The following is a 16,727-nucleotide window of genomic DNA, read 5'->3' as shown; positions in this document are numbered from 1 at the left end:
TGGGTGCAAGTATACACCCAGACCACCACCCAAACAGATGTGCTCCAGGCCTGGGGAAGAAAGGAATTTCATTCATTTTAACATATAAAACACCAACTTGTGGGAAGACCCTCCAGGGGCAAACAACTGACCCGACCAGTTTGGGGCCCCACCACACTCTGCCCTCCCAGGCTCTGCCCTAGAGGGACAAGCTCACAGCACACATACCTCCTTCTCACTCTGAGCCCACAGATTTCATGTTTCTGGTTTTTTCCATTCTCATACTTAGTCCTAATTATGAAAATATCAGTGCCCACCCCCCACAGACACAAGTTCCCTCATGACTGGGTTCACTATCTCCAACAGACAATGATAGAGATATAGGCTACTACAGATTTGATCTCCACACAAGGGCTGAATTGAGAGGTTTTAAAAAGTGTTCTTTATAAATAAAAAAGAAAAAAATCTATTGCATTATAGAAGCAGATGGTATGTTTGACTGGTCCCAGCAGGACCCAGATGGGAAGAAGCAAGCATTGTGACACTTCAGACACTGCAAAACCCCAAATCAGTGGGTTATAACAAGGGGTCAGCTTGCTCCTTTCATTAACTTTGCTCCCGTGACCCAGCTACTAGTGCTCACCACCACTCACACACCTCACCCAGTTACTACCATGTACCTGTCTATCGGACCTGCTCCTGAGTGTTGCTGTGAAGAACAGGCTGCAAACCAACTCCTGGTTGACTGAGGCTGGCTATGCAGCAGGTCCCTGGGGATGATGACTCAGTGTACCTCCCTGTCACTTGAGGTGTTCCTGGTTGAGGTGAAAACTTAGCATTTCTGATTCATCCATCCCACTACATACCCTGCAACACTGCAGGCTCTTGAAATTCAGTCCAAAGACACCTACCCTTGTGGGTTCACAGGGACAACCAGAAAGAAAAAATAACAACTAAAATTATGTGATGTACCAGGAGGTGGTAAGTACCATGGAGAAAAGGAAAGAGCAAGGGGCGGATGGCGTAAGGCTTTTAAATTCCTACTCCTTGTGACCTTCACAAGTAAGGCTCTGTGGTTCCTCATCTCTTCCCATTTCCTCTGTATTATGCATTACACAGAGGACAGTCTGCCCAGGGGACAAACTTTCTCCACTGGAACATCTCATCCATGTGTAAATTACTCTAAAGCTGGTTCCCCAGATAGATATGTGTTCTGAATACTGGGGGTTTGTGGCTTACTTAATACCACAACTTCCATTCGGCGATAGCACCTTTAACTATCATCTTCAAAGATGATGAAAAAGGACTGAATTTACTTACACCTTTGAGAATTTACATAACACAGCTTATTAAAACCAATCTCATACTACAACTGCGGTGGTTTTGCACGCTTTACTATTTTGCCTAGACATTGATTATAACAAGCATATGCACATTTTCCTGAGACAAGTGATATTCAGTCATCCTTGACTCCGTCCCTCAGGCAGTTTACAATGACAGCAACTCCCAAGTTTACACTATTCCAGCCAGAAGGGTGGTAACTCCTTCTGGTACACCAGTTATTTTGCTAGATAGTAACAAAATGATTCTGTAAATAAACACAACTGTAGGCAGAGTTGAATGACAGCTACTCAGCTAATTAAAGCCAGGTTTTTCACTTCACAAATCTGTTCCACTTTTAATTAAGAAAACAAGAATACAAGACAAGGCCAGGTGCGGTGTCTCACTCCTACAATCCCAGCACTTTAGGGATGCTGAGGTGGGAGGATCACTTGAGGCCAGGAGTTTGAGACCAGCTTGGGAAACAGCAAAATGCTGTCTCTACAAAAAAAAAAAAAAAAAAAATCTGGGTGTGGTAGTTTGCATCTATAATCCCAGATACCCTGGAGAGGCTGGGGCAGGAGGATCCCTTGAACCCAGGAGAGTTCCAGCCTGTGTAACAGTGAGACCCTGTCTTGCTTTAAAAAACACAAGACAAAAAGAGTTATAGCAACAAGCCACTGTGCTTAATGACCCTACCCTGGTCTTCTCAGAAGTTTCACAGCTCCCATGGGCCGAAGGCAAAAGAGCTTCATTTCACAGCCACTTAGGCAGTGCCATCCTATTACCCATGGCTACAGACTTGGATGACTTATCTGTATGCCAAAGTATCTCTGTTTGCTGCTGGAACTGCTGCATCCAGAAGCCCTTGGCATTATTCGGACTATACAATGGACTATGGAGAAAACTGCATGCCTAGTAAGGCACTGTGAGCAAATAAGAAAACATCTACAGAAGTTTCTTTGAAAAGCCACACCCCCAAAGTGAAAGCATTCTAGGTCCTGGGTCTCACAATTTTAGACCAGAGAGAATTCCAGCAAAGGAAGGAGAGCAACTCTCTGCTCACTGCTGGGAGTTAAGTGTTCTACTCTTTAACTCCTCTTGGAGTTAAGTATCTTTGAAAGGATACTCCTTCTGTCAGAACACATGCCAAGTGCATGCCTGGGGGTCTTCACAACAGCTGGCAATGCCAAAAGATCAAGGAGGCCAATGGCAGCACCACTCAAAACGGTAACCTCTGGAGTAAAAAAACCAACAAATAATAAACTAACCTTTGACTCAAAACAAGATCAGCTGAACCTCAGATGCACATGTAAAAACCAAAGCTAAAAAACAAACCTGAAACTGTACAGTTTAGTTTGGTAACTAGAGTGGTTGTTTGAGGGGTTACTGCCCCCTTGAGACTCACAATGCAGCCCCAAACCAGAAGTCCCAGGAGGGTGGCACCGGGTAAGGCCACCACAAAGCCCACACCAGGGAGAAGGCAGGCTTATCTCGGTTCCCAGTACACCAGATCAGAAGCAGCCCATTAAAAGGGCAGAGCAGCAGTTAAAGGCACAGGAGCAGGAAGCAGCAGCTGGCAATCTGATAGCAGTCCAGGAGAAAGCTACACCATTTTACCAAAAAAAAAATCAGCCAAAAATTTAACAGCCATGGCAGGGGCCAACGGCCTTAGCTGATCTGTGTGGCACCAGTTGTTTTAGAGGCTTAGGGCCTTCAGCCCCAGCCCCCAATCTCAGGGGATATGATCGGTAACAAGTGAGTTGTCCCCACACCTATTTTTTTCACATCACAAATCTACCATTTTAGCCATTTTTAGGTGTACAGGTCAGTGGCATTAAGTACATATACACTGTTGTACAACCATCATCTGTGTCCTCCAACATTTTTTTAATCATTCCAAACAGAAACTCTAGGTGCTAAACAATAACATCACTGTACTACCCACTATTCTATTTTCTTGTCTCTATGAATTTGACTATTTTAGGTATCTCATGTAAGTGAAATCACACAAGATTTGTCCTTCTGCGTCTGGCTTCTTTGATTTAGCATAGTGTTTTCAAGGTTTATCCGAGTTGTAGCAAGTTGTACTGCGAAATACATATTTGGTCTCCATCCCCGTTTCCTGGCATACAACTCTTAAAACCCGAGGAATCTCTAAAGTGGTGTCTTTTTGTATGTTAACGAACTGACTGAAGACTGGGGGCTCCAGAAAGCTTCAGGATGGGGGCTGGTAGTCAGGGGAACCAACCACGTGATTAACAGGTTGGGACCTTCTGCCCTACGCACCCCTCCACCTCAGGGGAAGGGAGAGGGGCTGAAGTTTAAGTTGATCACCAATGGCCAATGATTTAATAAATGACATCTATGTAATGAAGCCTCCGTAAGAACCCAAAAGGACAGGGTCCAGAGAGCTTCCAGAGAGCCGAACACATGGAAGTTCCTGGGGGTGGTATGCCCAGGGAGGGCACAGAAGCTCTGTGCCCCCTCCCCGATACCTTGCAACTCATCATCTGTATCCTCTGTGATACCAGCAAGAAAGTGTTTCCCTGGGGTCTGTGACCCTCTCTAATGAATTAATTGAATCCAAGGAGAGGGTCAAGGAAACTCCGATTTACAGCCGGTCAGTTAGAAGCACAGTGTTGTGCAACTGAGCCCTCACCCTGTGGGATCTGATGCTATCTCCAGGTAGACAGGATCAGAACTGAACTGAATTAGAGGCTATCTGGGCTGTCCACTGAAGAATTAAAATGACTGGCTGTTAGTGGGGAGAAATTCCTACACACTTCTTGGTGACCAGAGGTCATAGAAGTCTCTGACTGTGACTGTTGAGTGAAAGAATGAAAAAACACTTTGGATTTTTTCCTATATAGGATAGCATGCGTCAGAATTTCATTCCTTTTAAAGGCTGAAAAATATCCCATTGTATGTATATGCCACATTTTGTTTATCCATTCATACACAGACGTCTGGACTTTCTACCTTCTGCCTACTATGAACAGTGCTGCTATGAACACTGATGAAGGCACACTCATTTCTACCTCAGGGCAAAGAGTCTGGTAATTCATTCATTCCAGAAAGTTTTCCATCTCAAATGACTAGCAGAAACAGTGTCAGCACTAAAGACAGGGCCCCATTTCCCAGATTTCGTCAGGGCCCAAATGTAGCCAAAAGTGTCACCTGGGACTCAATAAACCAGACCATCATCCTCTCCACCCCCAGACTAAGGTGGTACTCTGCGATAAAGACAGCACAGGACGAATACAGGAGCAGGTGGAATAAAAAAAGCATTTAGCCAACAAGCATGCCCAGTGTATGTCTCTTCTCACAAGACTGCTGCTTCTGGATTCTCAACACTCACCACCTGACCCAAGGTGAGGCCGGCTACAAAGCAGTGGTGTGCAGAACCATACAGCTGGCAGCATAAGGGAAACCTTAAAAAATATTCATGCCTACGCTCCCACATTCCAATGGAAAGGGTCCTGAGTGGGGGGACCAACTATTGTGATTTTCGAAAACTTCCCAGATGATTCTAACATTCAAGACATGATTTTGAACACAATTAAGAACAATCAAGAAATGGAGCACCATGCCAAGACATACCAGGAGTCTGAGTTTTCACAAATGCAATTCACAACAATTTTCTCATAATCTGAAGCTAAACATTTCTGTGTTGAGTAAAACATAAACGAAAACGCCAAGGCAAAATGTTTCCCTTCCTCTGCATTCCTGCAGCTGTAACGGGATAAAGGTCTGGACATGCAGTTCACAGGGAAGGAGAAACCTTAGCTGCTCCAGACACATCTGGAGGACAGGCACGAAGCCCTCACTGTGCTCCTGGCCAGCTAGGTGGAAACAACCTCACGAAGAACAGACTTCCCGGGCCCATTTGCATTTCTCAGTTCGAAAGCCAAGGGGATGAGAAGCAGATGATGGCATGTGGTTTTTGCCACTAGCAACTAACACAACCAAAACTTGGCTATCTTGACACCTGGGAGTGGGGGTGGGCAGTGGGCAGGGTCACCCCAAAAGAGCTGGCCTAGAAATCCAGGGCTAATTTCTTTCTCCTTTCCCACTGTTTCTGCAGAAGTCTTCTCAATATACCACAGGCAGCCAGCAACCTAGGACAGGCTCGTGTTTCAAAGATTCACAGAGCCAATTCTTCGGATTTCTCTGCCAGGTTCCCAGGGAAGAATGTTGTAAATGATGGCTGGGTGCCACGGCTAATCCAAAATGAACAGAATTGCTGACCTCCTCAGAGCCTGGGGCTCTAGGGCCTGGCTGACATCCAAGATCCCTGGGATGCAGAAGGCCAGTGTGGGATGCTGGGGCCCTGTGTGGTGAAGTGCAGGAGATCAAGGATAGTGAAGGTACCAAGCTGCCCCATGCCCAGAGTGCCATTCGAAGAGCAAAGAACTAACATGTCCGCTTCCGAAAGGGAGGAGATAAAACTATGCTTCAGCTATGAATGGTTCGCCCAATTGTCTCAACAGTCGGTGCCATACTAACTACTATGTATTCTCTATAGTTTCCTCTTTCGCTACCAAATATAAGCTCCATGAAGAGGGACAGTAGCCCTGAGAATAAACCACACAGCTGAAGCTGAACCTTGGCAGAGCCTGCCTACCCCAGAGAACCAGCCTGCTGAAGGAAGCTGTGCGTATGTCTGGTTTCTACACAGACTATCCCTGACACCTCAGGGCACCCAGCACATGACAAGAGCCCAAGGACTAGAGCCAGGTTCCCCGTCTCTCTCACAGAAGTGCTCACTGTTGCTAGCACATGTATCATCCTGGTGCCTGATCTCTTCCTTTATATTTACTAGGCCTTCTCTGCCTAGAAAGCCCTGTCCTCCACAGCACCCCATCTGGCTAAATCCTCTTCTTGAAGGCTCCTTCAAGAAGCCTTCCCTGAGTCTCTTACCCTGGTCCATCTCAAGTCAAGGCCTTGGGTAGCCTTCCCAATTGTTCCTGTGTCCGCAATTTGTGTCATCACAATCAGAGAGTACTTAATGCTGAGAAACTAGATGCTTTCCCCCTGTGATGTGGAACAAGACAAGGATGCCCTTTCTCACCACTTCTTTTCAATAGTACTGGAAAGTCCAAACTAATGCAGTAAGACAGGAAAAGGAAATCAGAAGGAAACAGATTGGGAAGGAAAAAATGACACTGTCTTTGTTCATAGACGATATGACTGTCTACATAAAAAATCCCCAAGAATTGACAAAAAACACCTCCTGGAACTAAGTAAGAAGCAAGGCTGCAGGATACACAAAAGCCAATTGCTTTTCTACAGAATAGCAATGAAGAACTGGAACTTGAAATTACAAAGAACCACAGCATCTACCACACTGTGATGCTGCAGTTGTGTTTGCTCCCCTTCTTACCAGTCCATATTGGTATGGACAGCATCCAGTGAGTGCTTGGCAGGTTGAAAGGCCCCAATATATGTTTGACAAAAGCCAGAAATTAACCACGGTTGCCAGCCACACAAAGCCCAAAGCCCCACACAGAGGCCCCCCAGCCCCAGAGACTGGGGCAGGATGTCTACAGACCAGCCAGTGTGTCTTCAGATGGCAGTGATGCAGAAGAACCGAAGAGTATGTCGTGGCGCTAGGGTGAGCAGGGAGCCACAAGGATCAACACAGCGTGTGAGGTGGCACCCCAGTGTGCAAAGCTTCCTGACCTCTCAGCAGTGCTGAGCTTCTGAAGCATGGCAGAGCTCTAGGTCTGAAAACCCAGGCGCAAAGGGAGACAAACCAACTTACTCTAAATCCTCTGAAAATCCCCTTAACAAAGGAGGTATGTTGACAGAGGCTTCTCTAATTTGAAGAACGCCATTTCTCTCTGGTTCTCTAAACTACATAACTCTTTTTGGCCCCCTTTCGTAGAAGGTGGGCCATAATGGCGGCGATAACCACCCTCCCAGGTGACACACATACTTCACAGCAAGGAAAGTCCTGGTTCAGACCCTGCTCAGGGTCACCTCAGCTTGAGGTCCTTCTTCTATGGGGATTTTGTAACATTCGCTTTGTATTTTTGCAAGGACTGAACAAAAACAACATATGTAAAGCAATCGACATAGCTTCTAACAGATGATAAAATATACATACATACATACATACATATATATATATATATATATATATATATATATAAGTTCCTTCCCCTTCAACACACAAAAATCACAAGATGTGAATCAGCAGTGGCCCTCGGCTAAATTCTCATCATTTTACCAAAAGATACAGCACTGCAGCCAGGTCTGGCCTGGTCTCCGTCATAGCATCCTCAAATGTCAGAAAGCCAGGGGGACCTGTGTCCTCCTGTTGACCAGGCTGCACACACTGCAAAGCGTTCCAAGCCGTTCCTTCTGCAGGCCTCCATCAACTCGAGAGCTTTCCTCTTTTCTGTTGCTAAGAAAATACCAGACGGAATATACTGTTCTCTTACCTTCCCAAATAAACAACGTACTCCCAACACAGGGAAGCACTGAGGGCCCGACTCGGCCTTCACATAGTCTTAAAATTGCCCTGGGCTTCGGCTGCTTTTTAAGTCTTTTACTCATCAAAGCCAGACACACTCCCACACGTTCCTTTGTTGCGTCTACTGGACAAATATAAGAAACTTTATATTTGCATAGCTAATGGGTCTTTTTCAGAACATGTCAACATTTTGTCTTCTTTTGCACCTGCCTTTTCGCAGGGCTCAGGTCCCCTGGGAGCTGCCCTGCTGGCTGACAAAGGGAATACAGCTGTGAGCTCCAGCTAGGAGAGCCCTAACTCCCTCTGTATGAGGCCAGCCCTCATCACAGGACATGATGAAAGAAGCAGAAAGCAGCCAGCTCACTTGGAACTTGCAGGTGAAATGGTAACAGCAGCATGTAAGAACACAACCCAGGAAACCCAAACACCCTGGGCTCCCAAGGGGCCAGGGGCAGGGGAGAAGAGGCACTGCCTATGCACTCCCACCCCCAACCTCAGCCTCAGGCATTTCTGCAGCCTCATCTGCTAGGTAAAAGAGAAGCCCAACAGGAAGTTCCCTTACAACCAGCAGTGTCTGCAGCAGGGAGAGCCACCATACGATGGGCTGCCGAACACAGGTTTTGGTATGCAGCGGCCAACAATTGAGAGAGGGCCCTCTGTGCCTGCCTTAAGCAGGCCCAATTACTCACAACCCAATTTGGACTTTATTAAGCAACAGTGTATTGGTGGGCTCTGCAAAGGGCACAAATATAGGCAGATTTCCACAAACAGAAACACTCACTGTAAATACTACTGGAATATCTGTTTTTTCCCAAATTTTAGCTAAGTCTGTACAAGACTGTGGTTCACTAGAATGGTTTTCAAGAAAAGAAATGCAAAACGCTTTCCTTGCATTCTTATGGTAAAAGCTTGCAGTCGTAGCCCTTCTCTCTGCCCCGCACCGCACCACACCGCACCCTGAAAAAGGGATGAAAGAACTTCTGTGCAGCTTCTCTAACGCTTTGAACTAAACCAAAAGTATAACAACCTACTTCCTACAACCAGAAAACCAGCTTAACAGAAACATCGCCAAATCATTCATCCCTAGTTAAATAATCAACCCAACTCTACCCCAGGCCTGAAGAAAGAAAACAGGTCCCACACTAAGAGATCACCAAGCAGCCCAGGCTAGTTTCCTGGGATTCTAACATTTGGGTAACTGCTGGCACATCATGTCACCTTTATTTATGGGTCATGCCCCAAGAGTAACAGTAGCCATCTTCTGCTGGCACAGAGGCCTTCCTCAGTCACAGCAGCACCACAAACACTTGTAGAAGTGGACACTTGCAGAGCAAACACACTCAGCCACATCACAGCTGCCCACCAGAGAGGCGAGACACCCCACTTTGTAGACGCAGGCAGTGCCTTCCATTCCTGGCAGAAAAAAGGCTCCAGCTGGGCGCTGCCCATTGTGACCCACACATCTGTCTTAAGATAGGAGCCTCCATCACTCTTATTATTAATAGAAGGTGTTCATCACACAATGAATGGATGGAACATAACCCCTACCCCCAATTTTATAAAGAATCCTCCCCTAATTCAGACTAATGGCTGCTGGAGAGTTCTGCTACTGTCACAGAAAGTCACAAAAATTTTCCGCAGTGATATATCTGTTGAGTCAGCACAATAATCAACCCGAGAGTCTCTAGGAACGGTGGGGGATGGAATGAAGAAGGGACATACAGATATGGCCTGGGACATTCAGGATATGGCCAAGCCCAGCTAAAAACCTGGTTCCCACAATTTGCAGTTTATTTTGTAATTCCCCAGGCTTAGGCAGGACTCTCAATACTATGGACACACACAAAGAAACATGGAGCACGGTCACGTATCCACGGTTCCTTTGGTGGCCCAGCATGAGTGGCTCCTTGGCATGGTGTTAACGCTTCCTTCTCCCCAGGGTAAGGCTGTAGCAACAAGCTGGCATCACACAGGGGAGCAGGCTGACATTCCAGTGCTATCTGTCCTTTCTGCTTCTGCATCTCACCTACTCAGGCCTTTCAGGGCTCATGAGCAAACACCAAGACTTAATTGCTGCTCTGGGGAGAGCTTGCAAAGTGCTTGCTCTCATCTCCAGCTACACGGAGAATCACTTGGGAGCTTGTTTTAAAAACTCATCGTGGGGTAGGGGAAGCATCATCTGTAGACAAAATAAAAAGATGCACACATACAAATAAAAATAGGAAGAAAATACACACAATTATAGAGGATTAAGAAAAAAACATCTGCAGAGAGAAAATATTTTCACATTCCTTATCTGACAAAAGACTTGCTTTTAGAATATATATGGAACACCCAAACTCGAAAATAAGAAAAAAAATCTAAGAGGATTTACAGTTACTTCAAAGAGCTATGTAAGGCCAATAATCACATGAAAAGATGCTCAATGTCACTAATCATTAGGAAATGCAAATTAAAGCCATGGAGATACCGATACACACCTATCTGAATCCACCGCACCCCCCACCCAAAAAACTTGACGATACCAAGTGCTAGTGAAGATGTGCAAAACTAGAACTCTCATCCACCGCTGACATGGATGAAAAATGATGCAGACACTCCAGAAACATCTGACAGTTTCTTACAAAGCTAAGTATACACTTATTCTAAAGACCTCACCATCCCACTTAAGAGTCTTTAACCAAAACAAAGAAAAACACGTTCACACAAAGAACTGTATGTGAATTATTTTTAGCAGCTTCATTCACAAACACCCAAAATTAGGAAGCATCCATGTGTCCTTCAACTGTTAAGTGCAAAAACTGCTGTGGTCTATCCATGCACTGGAACACTACTCAACAATGAAAAGAAACTGCGGAACCACTCCCACATCGCAGCCATCTGAGATAACCTACGGCAAACGAAAGAAACCCGAATGAAAAAGCCAGGCACTGTATGATTCCCCTTAATGTGACATTCTAGGAGAGGCAAATTGTAGGGACAGAAAACAGATCAATAGTTGCCAGGAGCTGAGGGTTAGAAGAGGGGCTGACTACGCAGAGGCACAAAGGGAATTTGGGGGAATGGTGGAAATAGCCAGTATCTTGATTGGTGGTGCGTTTTGTCAAGAGTGAATTTTACTGCAGGCAGGGCAGAGACAGACCTGCAGGCACAGTGAGCAAGGACAGCCTGGTCTAACGAACCCAAGTTTCACTGCTAACCTGGGGGACTCTCAGTGACAGACACTGCTAGGCTGTTTCCCAAATGGAGTAGTTCACAGGACCCCCAGGGCTGTCCTGACAATCAGCAGGCTTACAAATGGGGCCTAATGTATGTGAACTGCTCAATACTCAGTCACAGAGAATGAGGAGGAAAAACCCCAAACTATTCTACTCTCGGGAATGATCCATCCATCCTAGGTAGACTGGGAGTTCCTCCAAGACAAGAGCTCCTGAAACACTGTTTGCTGAACAACTGAAAATTAAAAATTGCTTTTCTGAAAGGAAGACTCTAGTTAAAGATTGGGTTCTGTGACCTGTGGTTTAGACTTAAAAGAGCAAAGCAGCAAGACTAACAATTTTAAAAGAGTAATTAAAAAAAAAAAAATCCACATGGGCTACAGGATCCCTGCATTCACATCAACTGGATAAGGGAAGCTACTCCTAGCTCAGGGCAGGGAAAGTTGATACACAGCCGTTCCAGAGAGTGTTTAATGTACAGTTAATCTTTTGAGAAAACTAAAACTAAACTGTGCTGATAGAGCAAAGCTTCTGTTTAGAATATTTTTCATACTAATGTTTCCTGGAGGACCTTGGCCTAATTTTTAAGTTTTGATTAAATCTCTAACTAGTAAAGATATTTGCCTTTTCAGGGATGGGGAGGGGAGGAGGATTCTTAGGCACAAAGTGTCAGAGATTTAAAACTCCCTACTGGCTCTGACAGCAGAACACCTTCGGGATGAGAAGGAAAAAGCTGCATTAAACAAGACAATTCTGCCTGTCCACTGAGATCTTCTGATTAAAATGTAACTGTCATTACAATAAAATGCAACAAAGCTGCAAGTAGGAAAAAGGTTCCCTTGGCATCATAACTCGTATTTCCACCAGTAGCCACAGGGTTATTTACAAGCAATCGTCCCCTCAGTCTGTGTTCTGTTTTTGATGGGACGCTGTATGTACAGACCCTATCTTTCACCTTTCATTATAACGTGATAGCCACTACCCCATCGCAAAAGCCCAGGGCTCACACAACCACATCCCAGCTGTTTTACATAAGGATGTCTCCAGTTTTTCAAGTAGACACATTACAGGATTAACAAAGGGACCCCCCCCATTTGATGGCTAATTACTGCATGCCCAGCTAAATGGTCCCCTGTGTGAAAGGTAGGTGACAAAGCCCCTGATCAAGATGCCAGCAAGAACATCCATCACAAAAGGCAGACTCCATGAGCAATGCTTGGAGGTGACACCGTTTGAGCACCAGAAGCCCTCACTCTGACATCTGACCACCAAGGGCACGATGAAAGAGCTCAGGGTATGCAAAGAAATGTCCACCCGGCCTTCACAGTGAAGGATGACCTTCATCACCTCTTCCAGAGGAAACCTCAAAGCCTCTCTGATCGCTAACTTTTTAAAACTTACCACACAAATCCCCACCCATTCTATCCCTTCACAAGTCTTTCAGAGAAGTGCAGTGGCACAAACGCAGCCTGTCTGCCCACAGAAACGCATGCTGCATGCCGCATGCGTGGCCGCCAGCGGTTAACTAACGAGGCTCTTCCGACCAAGGTGGCCAGGTCACTGAATGCCTTGAGGCACCCGACCACGGTTTAAGTGTTGGGCTAACGAAGCACTGTCCGGACTCACCCTTGTACCAGGGAGTTAGGAAGCAGTTAAAACACAATTTTATGCTTTCATTTCTAGAATGCATCAGATATGACATGAAATCAGCTCCAGGACTGACTAAGCACCTGCTGGCACCAGGCAGGCTCTGCATGGTGTATGTTCTCCAGGCCACCAGCACCCTTCAGGGATTTGCCAAGCAGCCAAACACGGCCTGGCCACAATGCCTGGAGTAAGTTGGCAGGCAATGTATAATACTAGCAGCAACTTTCTCAGTTAAGCGCCAACTTTTTCCTGAGTGTCCACATGCTTAGAGAACACAGTTGGACTCACACCAATGCAGTTGGACTCACACCAACAAGCAATTACTGAATGCTTACTGAGGCATGGGACTCAATGTGTCTGTGTGTTGTATTCCAACCTCATGAGAACGGTAGGGATTAGGATCTCTGTTTTGCAGCCAAGGAAGCTGATGCTAGAAGAAATCAACAACTTATCTGTGGTCATATTATAAGAGATGTGGAGTATGCCCAACTCTTCACCTTATATCCAAAAATCATTTCCTGATGGATCATGAGCATAAATTGGAAAGGCAAAACCTTACAACTTCAGAAGGAAAAACAGAATACATTTGACTGCAAAGTCGTGTTCTTCCCACCAATCATATAACAAAGATCCATAAATTCACCTATGTTAAAATTAAGATCCGCCAGGCACGGTGGCTCACACCTGTAATCCTAGCACTCTGGGAGGCCGAGGCAGGAGGATCACTTGAAGTCATGAGTTCAAGACCAGCCTGAGCAAGAGTGAGACTCCATCTCTACTAAAAATAGGAAGATTAGCCAGGTGCAGTGGCCTGCCCCTGTGGTCCCAGCTACTCGGGAGGCTGAGGCAGGAGGATTGCTTGAGCCTAGGAATTTGAGGCTGCTGTGAGCTATGCTGATGCCACGGCACTCTAGCCCAGGCAACAGAGTGAGACTCTGTCTCAAAAAAAAAAAAAAAAAACAACTAAAATAAATAAATAAATAAAATTCCAAGATCTTCTGTTCATCAAAAGATATTATAAAAGTAGAAAAATAAAAAGACACTGAACTAAGAAAGATGTGCAAAATTACCCACAAAGATCTGGTTTCTTTGGGATTCTACAAAGAACCCTGAAAATCAATTTAGCACAAGACAGAAACAGGCATTTCAAACAAGGACAATGAATAAACATAAGAAAAGATGCTCAGGCTCATTAATTTGCATTTCCCTGTAACTGGTCAAAATGACATTTTATATCCATCAAGACTGGCAAAAAAAATAAGTTCATTAATCCAATGATAGTGAACATGTGGTTCAACATTTTGGGATATGGAACGGTAGACTGATGCAACTGTTTTTGAAAACCATTTGGTACTACAGCATCCAAGACGGCCCAAGAATTCCAGTCCTGGGCACTTACTGAGAAACTTACATGTATGTCTCATGCATGCACAGGCAGAGGCATGCTCATAGCAACACTCCTCATAATGGCACCTCCTCTGTCCTCCACTAAAAACAATTCTAATGACCCAAATGTCCAACAGAGAATAAACGGATACATTCACACTTCAGTGACAACAAGCTATAGCTACTGTAACATGGCTGAACTTTAAACAAGTTATGGCTAAAAAAAAAAAAAAAATGTTATCTTCTGAGACTTCAGCGAGTAATAACCTTTTTGGTGGTGCAGAGTCTCAATGCTGATGGCTGCTGACTGATTAAGGTGTTGGTTGCTGAAGGCTGAGGTGGCAGCGGCAATTTTTTTTCCTTTTTACAAACTGACACACTGAGACAAAGCTTTGTCAATTTCTTAAAATAACACAACAATGAAGTTTGCCACCTCAACTGACTCTTCCTTTCACAAAAGATTTCGCTGGAGCATGCAAAGCTGTCTGACAGCATTTCACCCACAACAGAACTTCTTCCAAAACTGCAGCCAACCTTCTCCAATCCTGAATCCTTTGTTGTCATTTCAACAATGTTCACAGCATCTTCACCAGGAGGAAATTCCATCTCAAAAAACCACTTTTTCTGCTCATCCCTAAGAAGCAACTCCCCATCCGTTCAAGTTTGATCACGAGACTGCAACAGTTCAGGCACATCTGCAGACTGCACTTATAATTGCTATTTCCATCACATCTGCAGTGACTCTCTCCACTGAAGTCCTGAACCCCAAAGTCATCTATGAGGGTAAGAATCAACTTCTCCCAAAGTCCTCCTCATGTTGATATTCTGACCTTCTTGCATGATTCATAAATGTTCTTACTGGCATCTAGAATGGTGAATCCTTTCCGGAAGGTTTTCAACTGACTTTGCCCAGATCTGTCAGAGAATTACTATTTATGGCAGCCATAGCCTTACGAAATGTATTTCGGTTTGATCTTCTATCCAAACCACTAAAACTTTCTCCGTGTCGGCAATAAAGCTGTTTCACTTTCTCATCATTCATGTGTTCATGACAGTGGCACTTTTAATTTCCCTCAAGAACTTTTCCTTTGCATTCACACCTTGGCTGTCTGGTACAAGAACCTAGCTTTTGGCCCATCTCGGCTTTCCTCACCAAGCTTAATATTTCTAGCTTTTGATTTAAAGTGAAAGACGTGTGACTCTTCCTTTCCCTTAAACACTTAGAAGGCCACCGTTGGGTTATTAATTGGCCTAAATTTCAATATTATTGTGTCTCAGGGAATAGCGAAGCCTGAGAAGGAGAGAGAAGGGGTAATGACCAGTCGATAGAACAGTCAGAACACACACATTTATTAAGTTCGTCTTCTTATATGGTCACAGGGTATGGTTTATGGCACCCCGAAACAATGACAATAATAACAACAAAGATCACTGATTACAGATCACCATAACAGATGTAACAATGAAAAACTTTGAAATATTTCAAGAATTACCAAAACATGACACAGAGACATGAAGTGAGCATATGCTGTTGGAAAAATGGTGCCAAGAGAATTGCTTGATGCAGGGTTGCAACAAACCTTCAATGTATAAAAACACGCAGTATCTGCCAAGTACAATAAAATGAGGTACACCTGTATACACAACCAAGACAGCTCAAAATTTATGATGGGCAAGCAAACGAGGTGGGGAACACACAGACGCCACATCTCCTCAAGTTGGGATACAAATCAGAATCACTCAAAGTACTAAACAAACCAATGCACCTTCAGGTACCTATGACTGAGTCTCTCAGGATCTTCAGTGAAAAATCCTCTCTGTTGTGCCTAACTCATCAGTGACAAGTAAAGCCACTTGGTCCCAGACACAAGACCTTTACAACCCGACAGGGGATGAAGTGCTTTATGTTACCGCATTTTACTGACAGGGAAATAGAGGCTCAGAGGCGAATGTACACTTTCAGCTTCAGTACCACCAGTCACAGTGACACTCATGTGCTTGTCTCCTTAGGCAGTGTATTCCATTTTCAGCAAGCTCTAATGGCCAGTGTAAATAAAACACACCAGAGGTAGAGGAAACTTCAACTAAGCACAAAATGTAACACTGAGTGACTATTTCTTTCCCTTTCCAGAACAAAACAATGCCCCAAAAAACAAAAACAAAAAAAACCTGGGTGTGATGGTACATGCCTGTAGTCCTAGGTAGCTACTCAGGAGGCTGAGGTGGGAGGATGGGTTGAGCCCAAGAGTGCAAGGCTGTATTGAGCTATGATGGTGTCAATGCACTCCAGCCTGGGCAACACAGTGACAGTCTCACTTTAAAAAAAAAAAGAGAGAGAGAGACAATGCCAATGGCAGTTTAACAGTTAAAAAAAAAAAAAAAAAAAAAAACCAGCGACTTCAAAGATATGGCTGGTTTCAAAACCTGTGAGGCATCACCTGAGTGAGATCCTTGATGGATCTAGTCTTTATCCTCCCTCAACCAGAAGCTGTTCAGCAATGAGTGCAGTAAGATGGGTTCTAAAATACATGTTTAGCCTCAGGTATACATACATGCCTGTGGGCAGAAAACAGAGGGAGAGGCTGGGCGGGGTGGCTCACGCCTATAATCCTAGCATTCTGGGAGGCGAGGCGGGAGGATCGCTCAAGGTCAGGAGTTCAAGATCAGCCTGAGCAACAGTGAGACCTCGTCTCTAC

The sequence above is a fragment of the Propithecus coquereli genome, unplaced genomic scaffold (assembly GCF_000956105.1).
Source record: "Propithecus coquereli isolate 6110/MARCELLA unplaced genomic scaffold, Pcoq_1.0 Scaffold776, whole genome shotgun sequence".
Lineage (NCBI taxonomy): Eukaryota > Metazoa > Chordata > Mammalia > Primates > Indriidae > Propithecus > Propithecus coquereli.
This window is presented reverse-complemented; position numbering follows the sequence as displayed.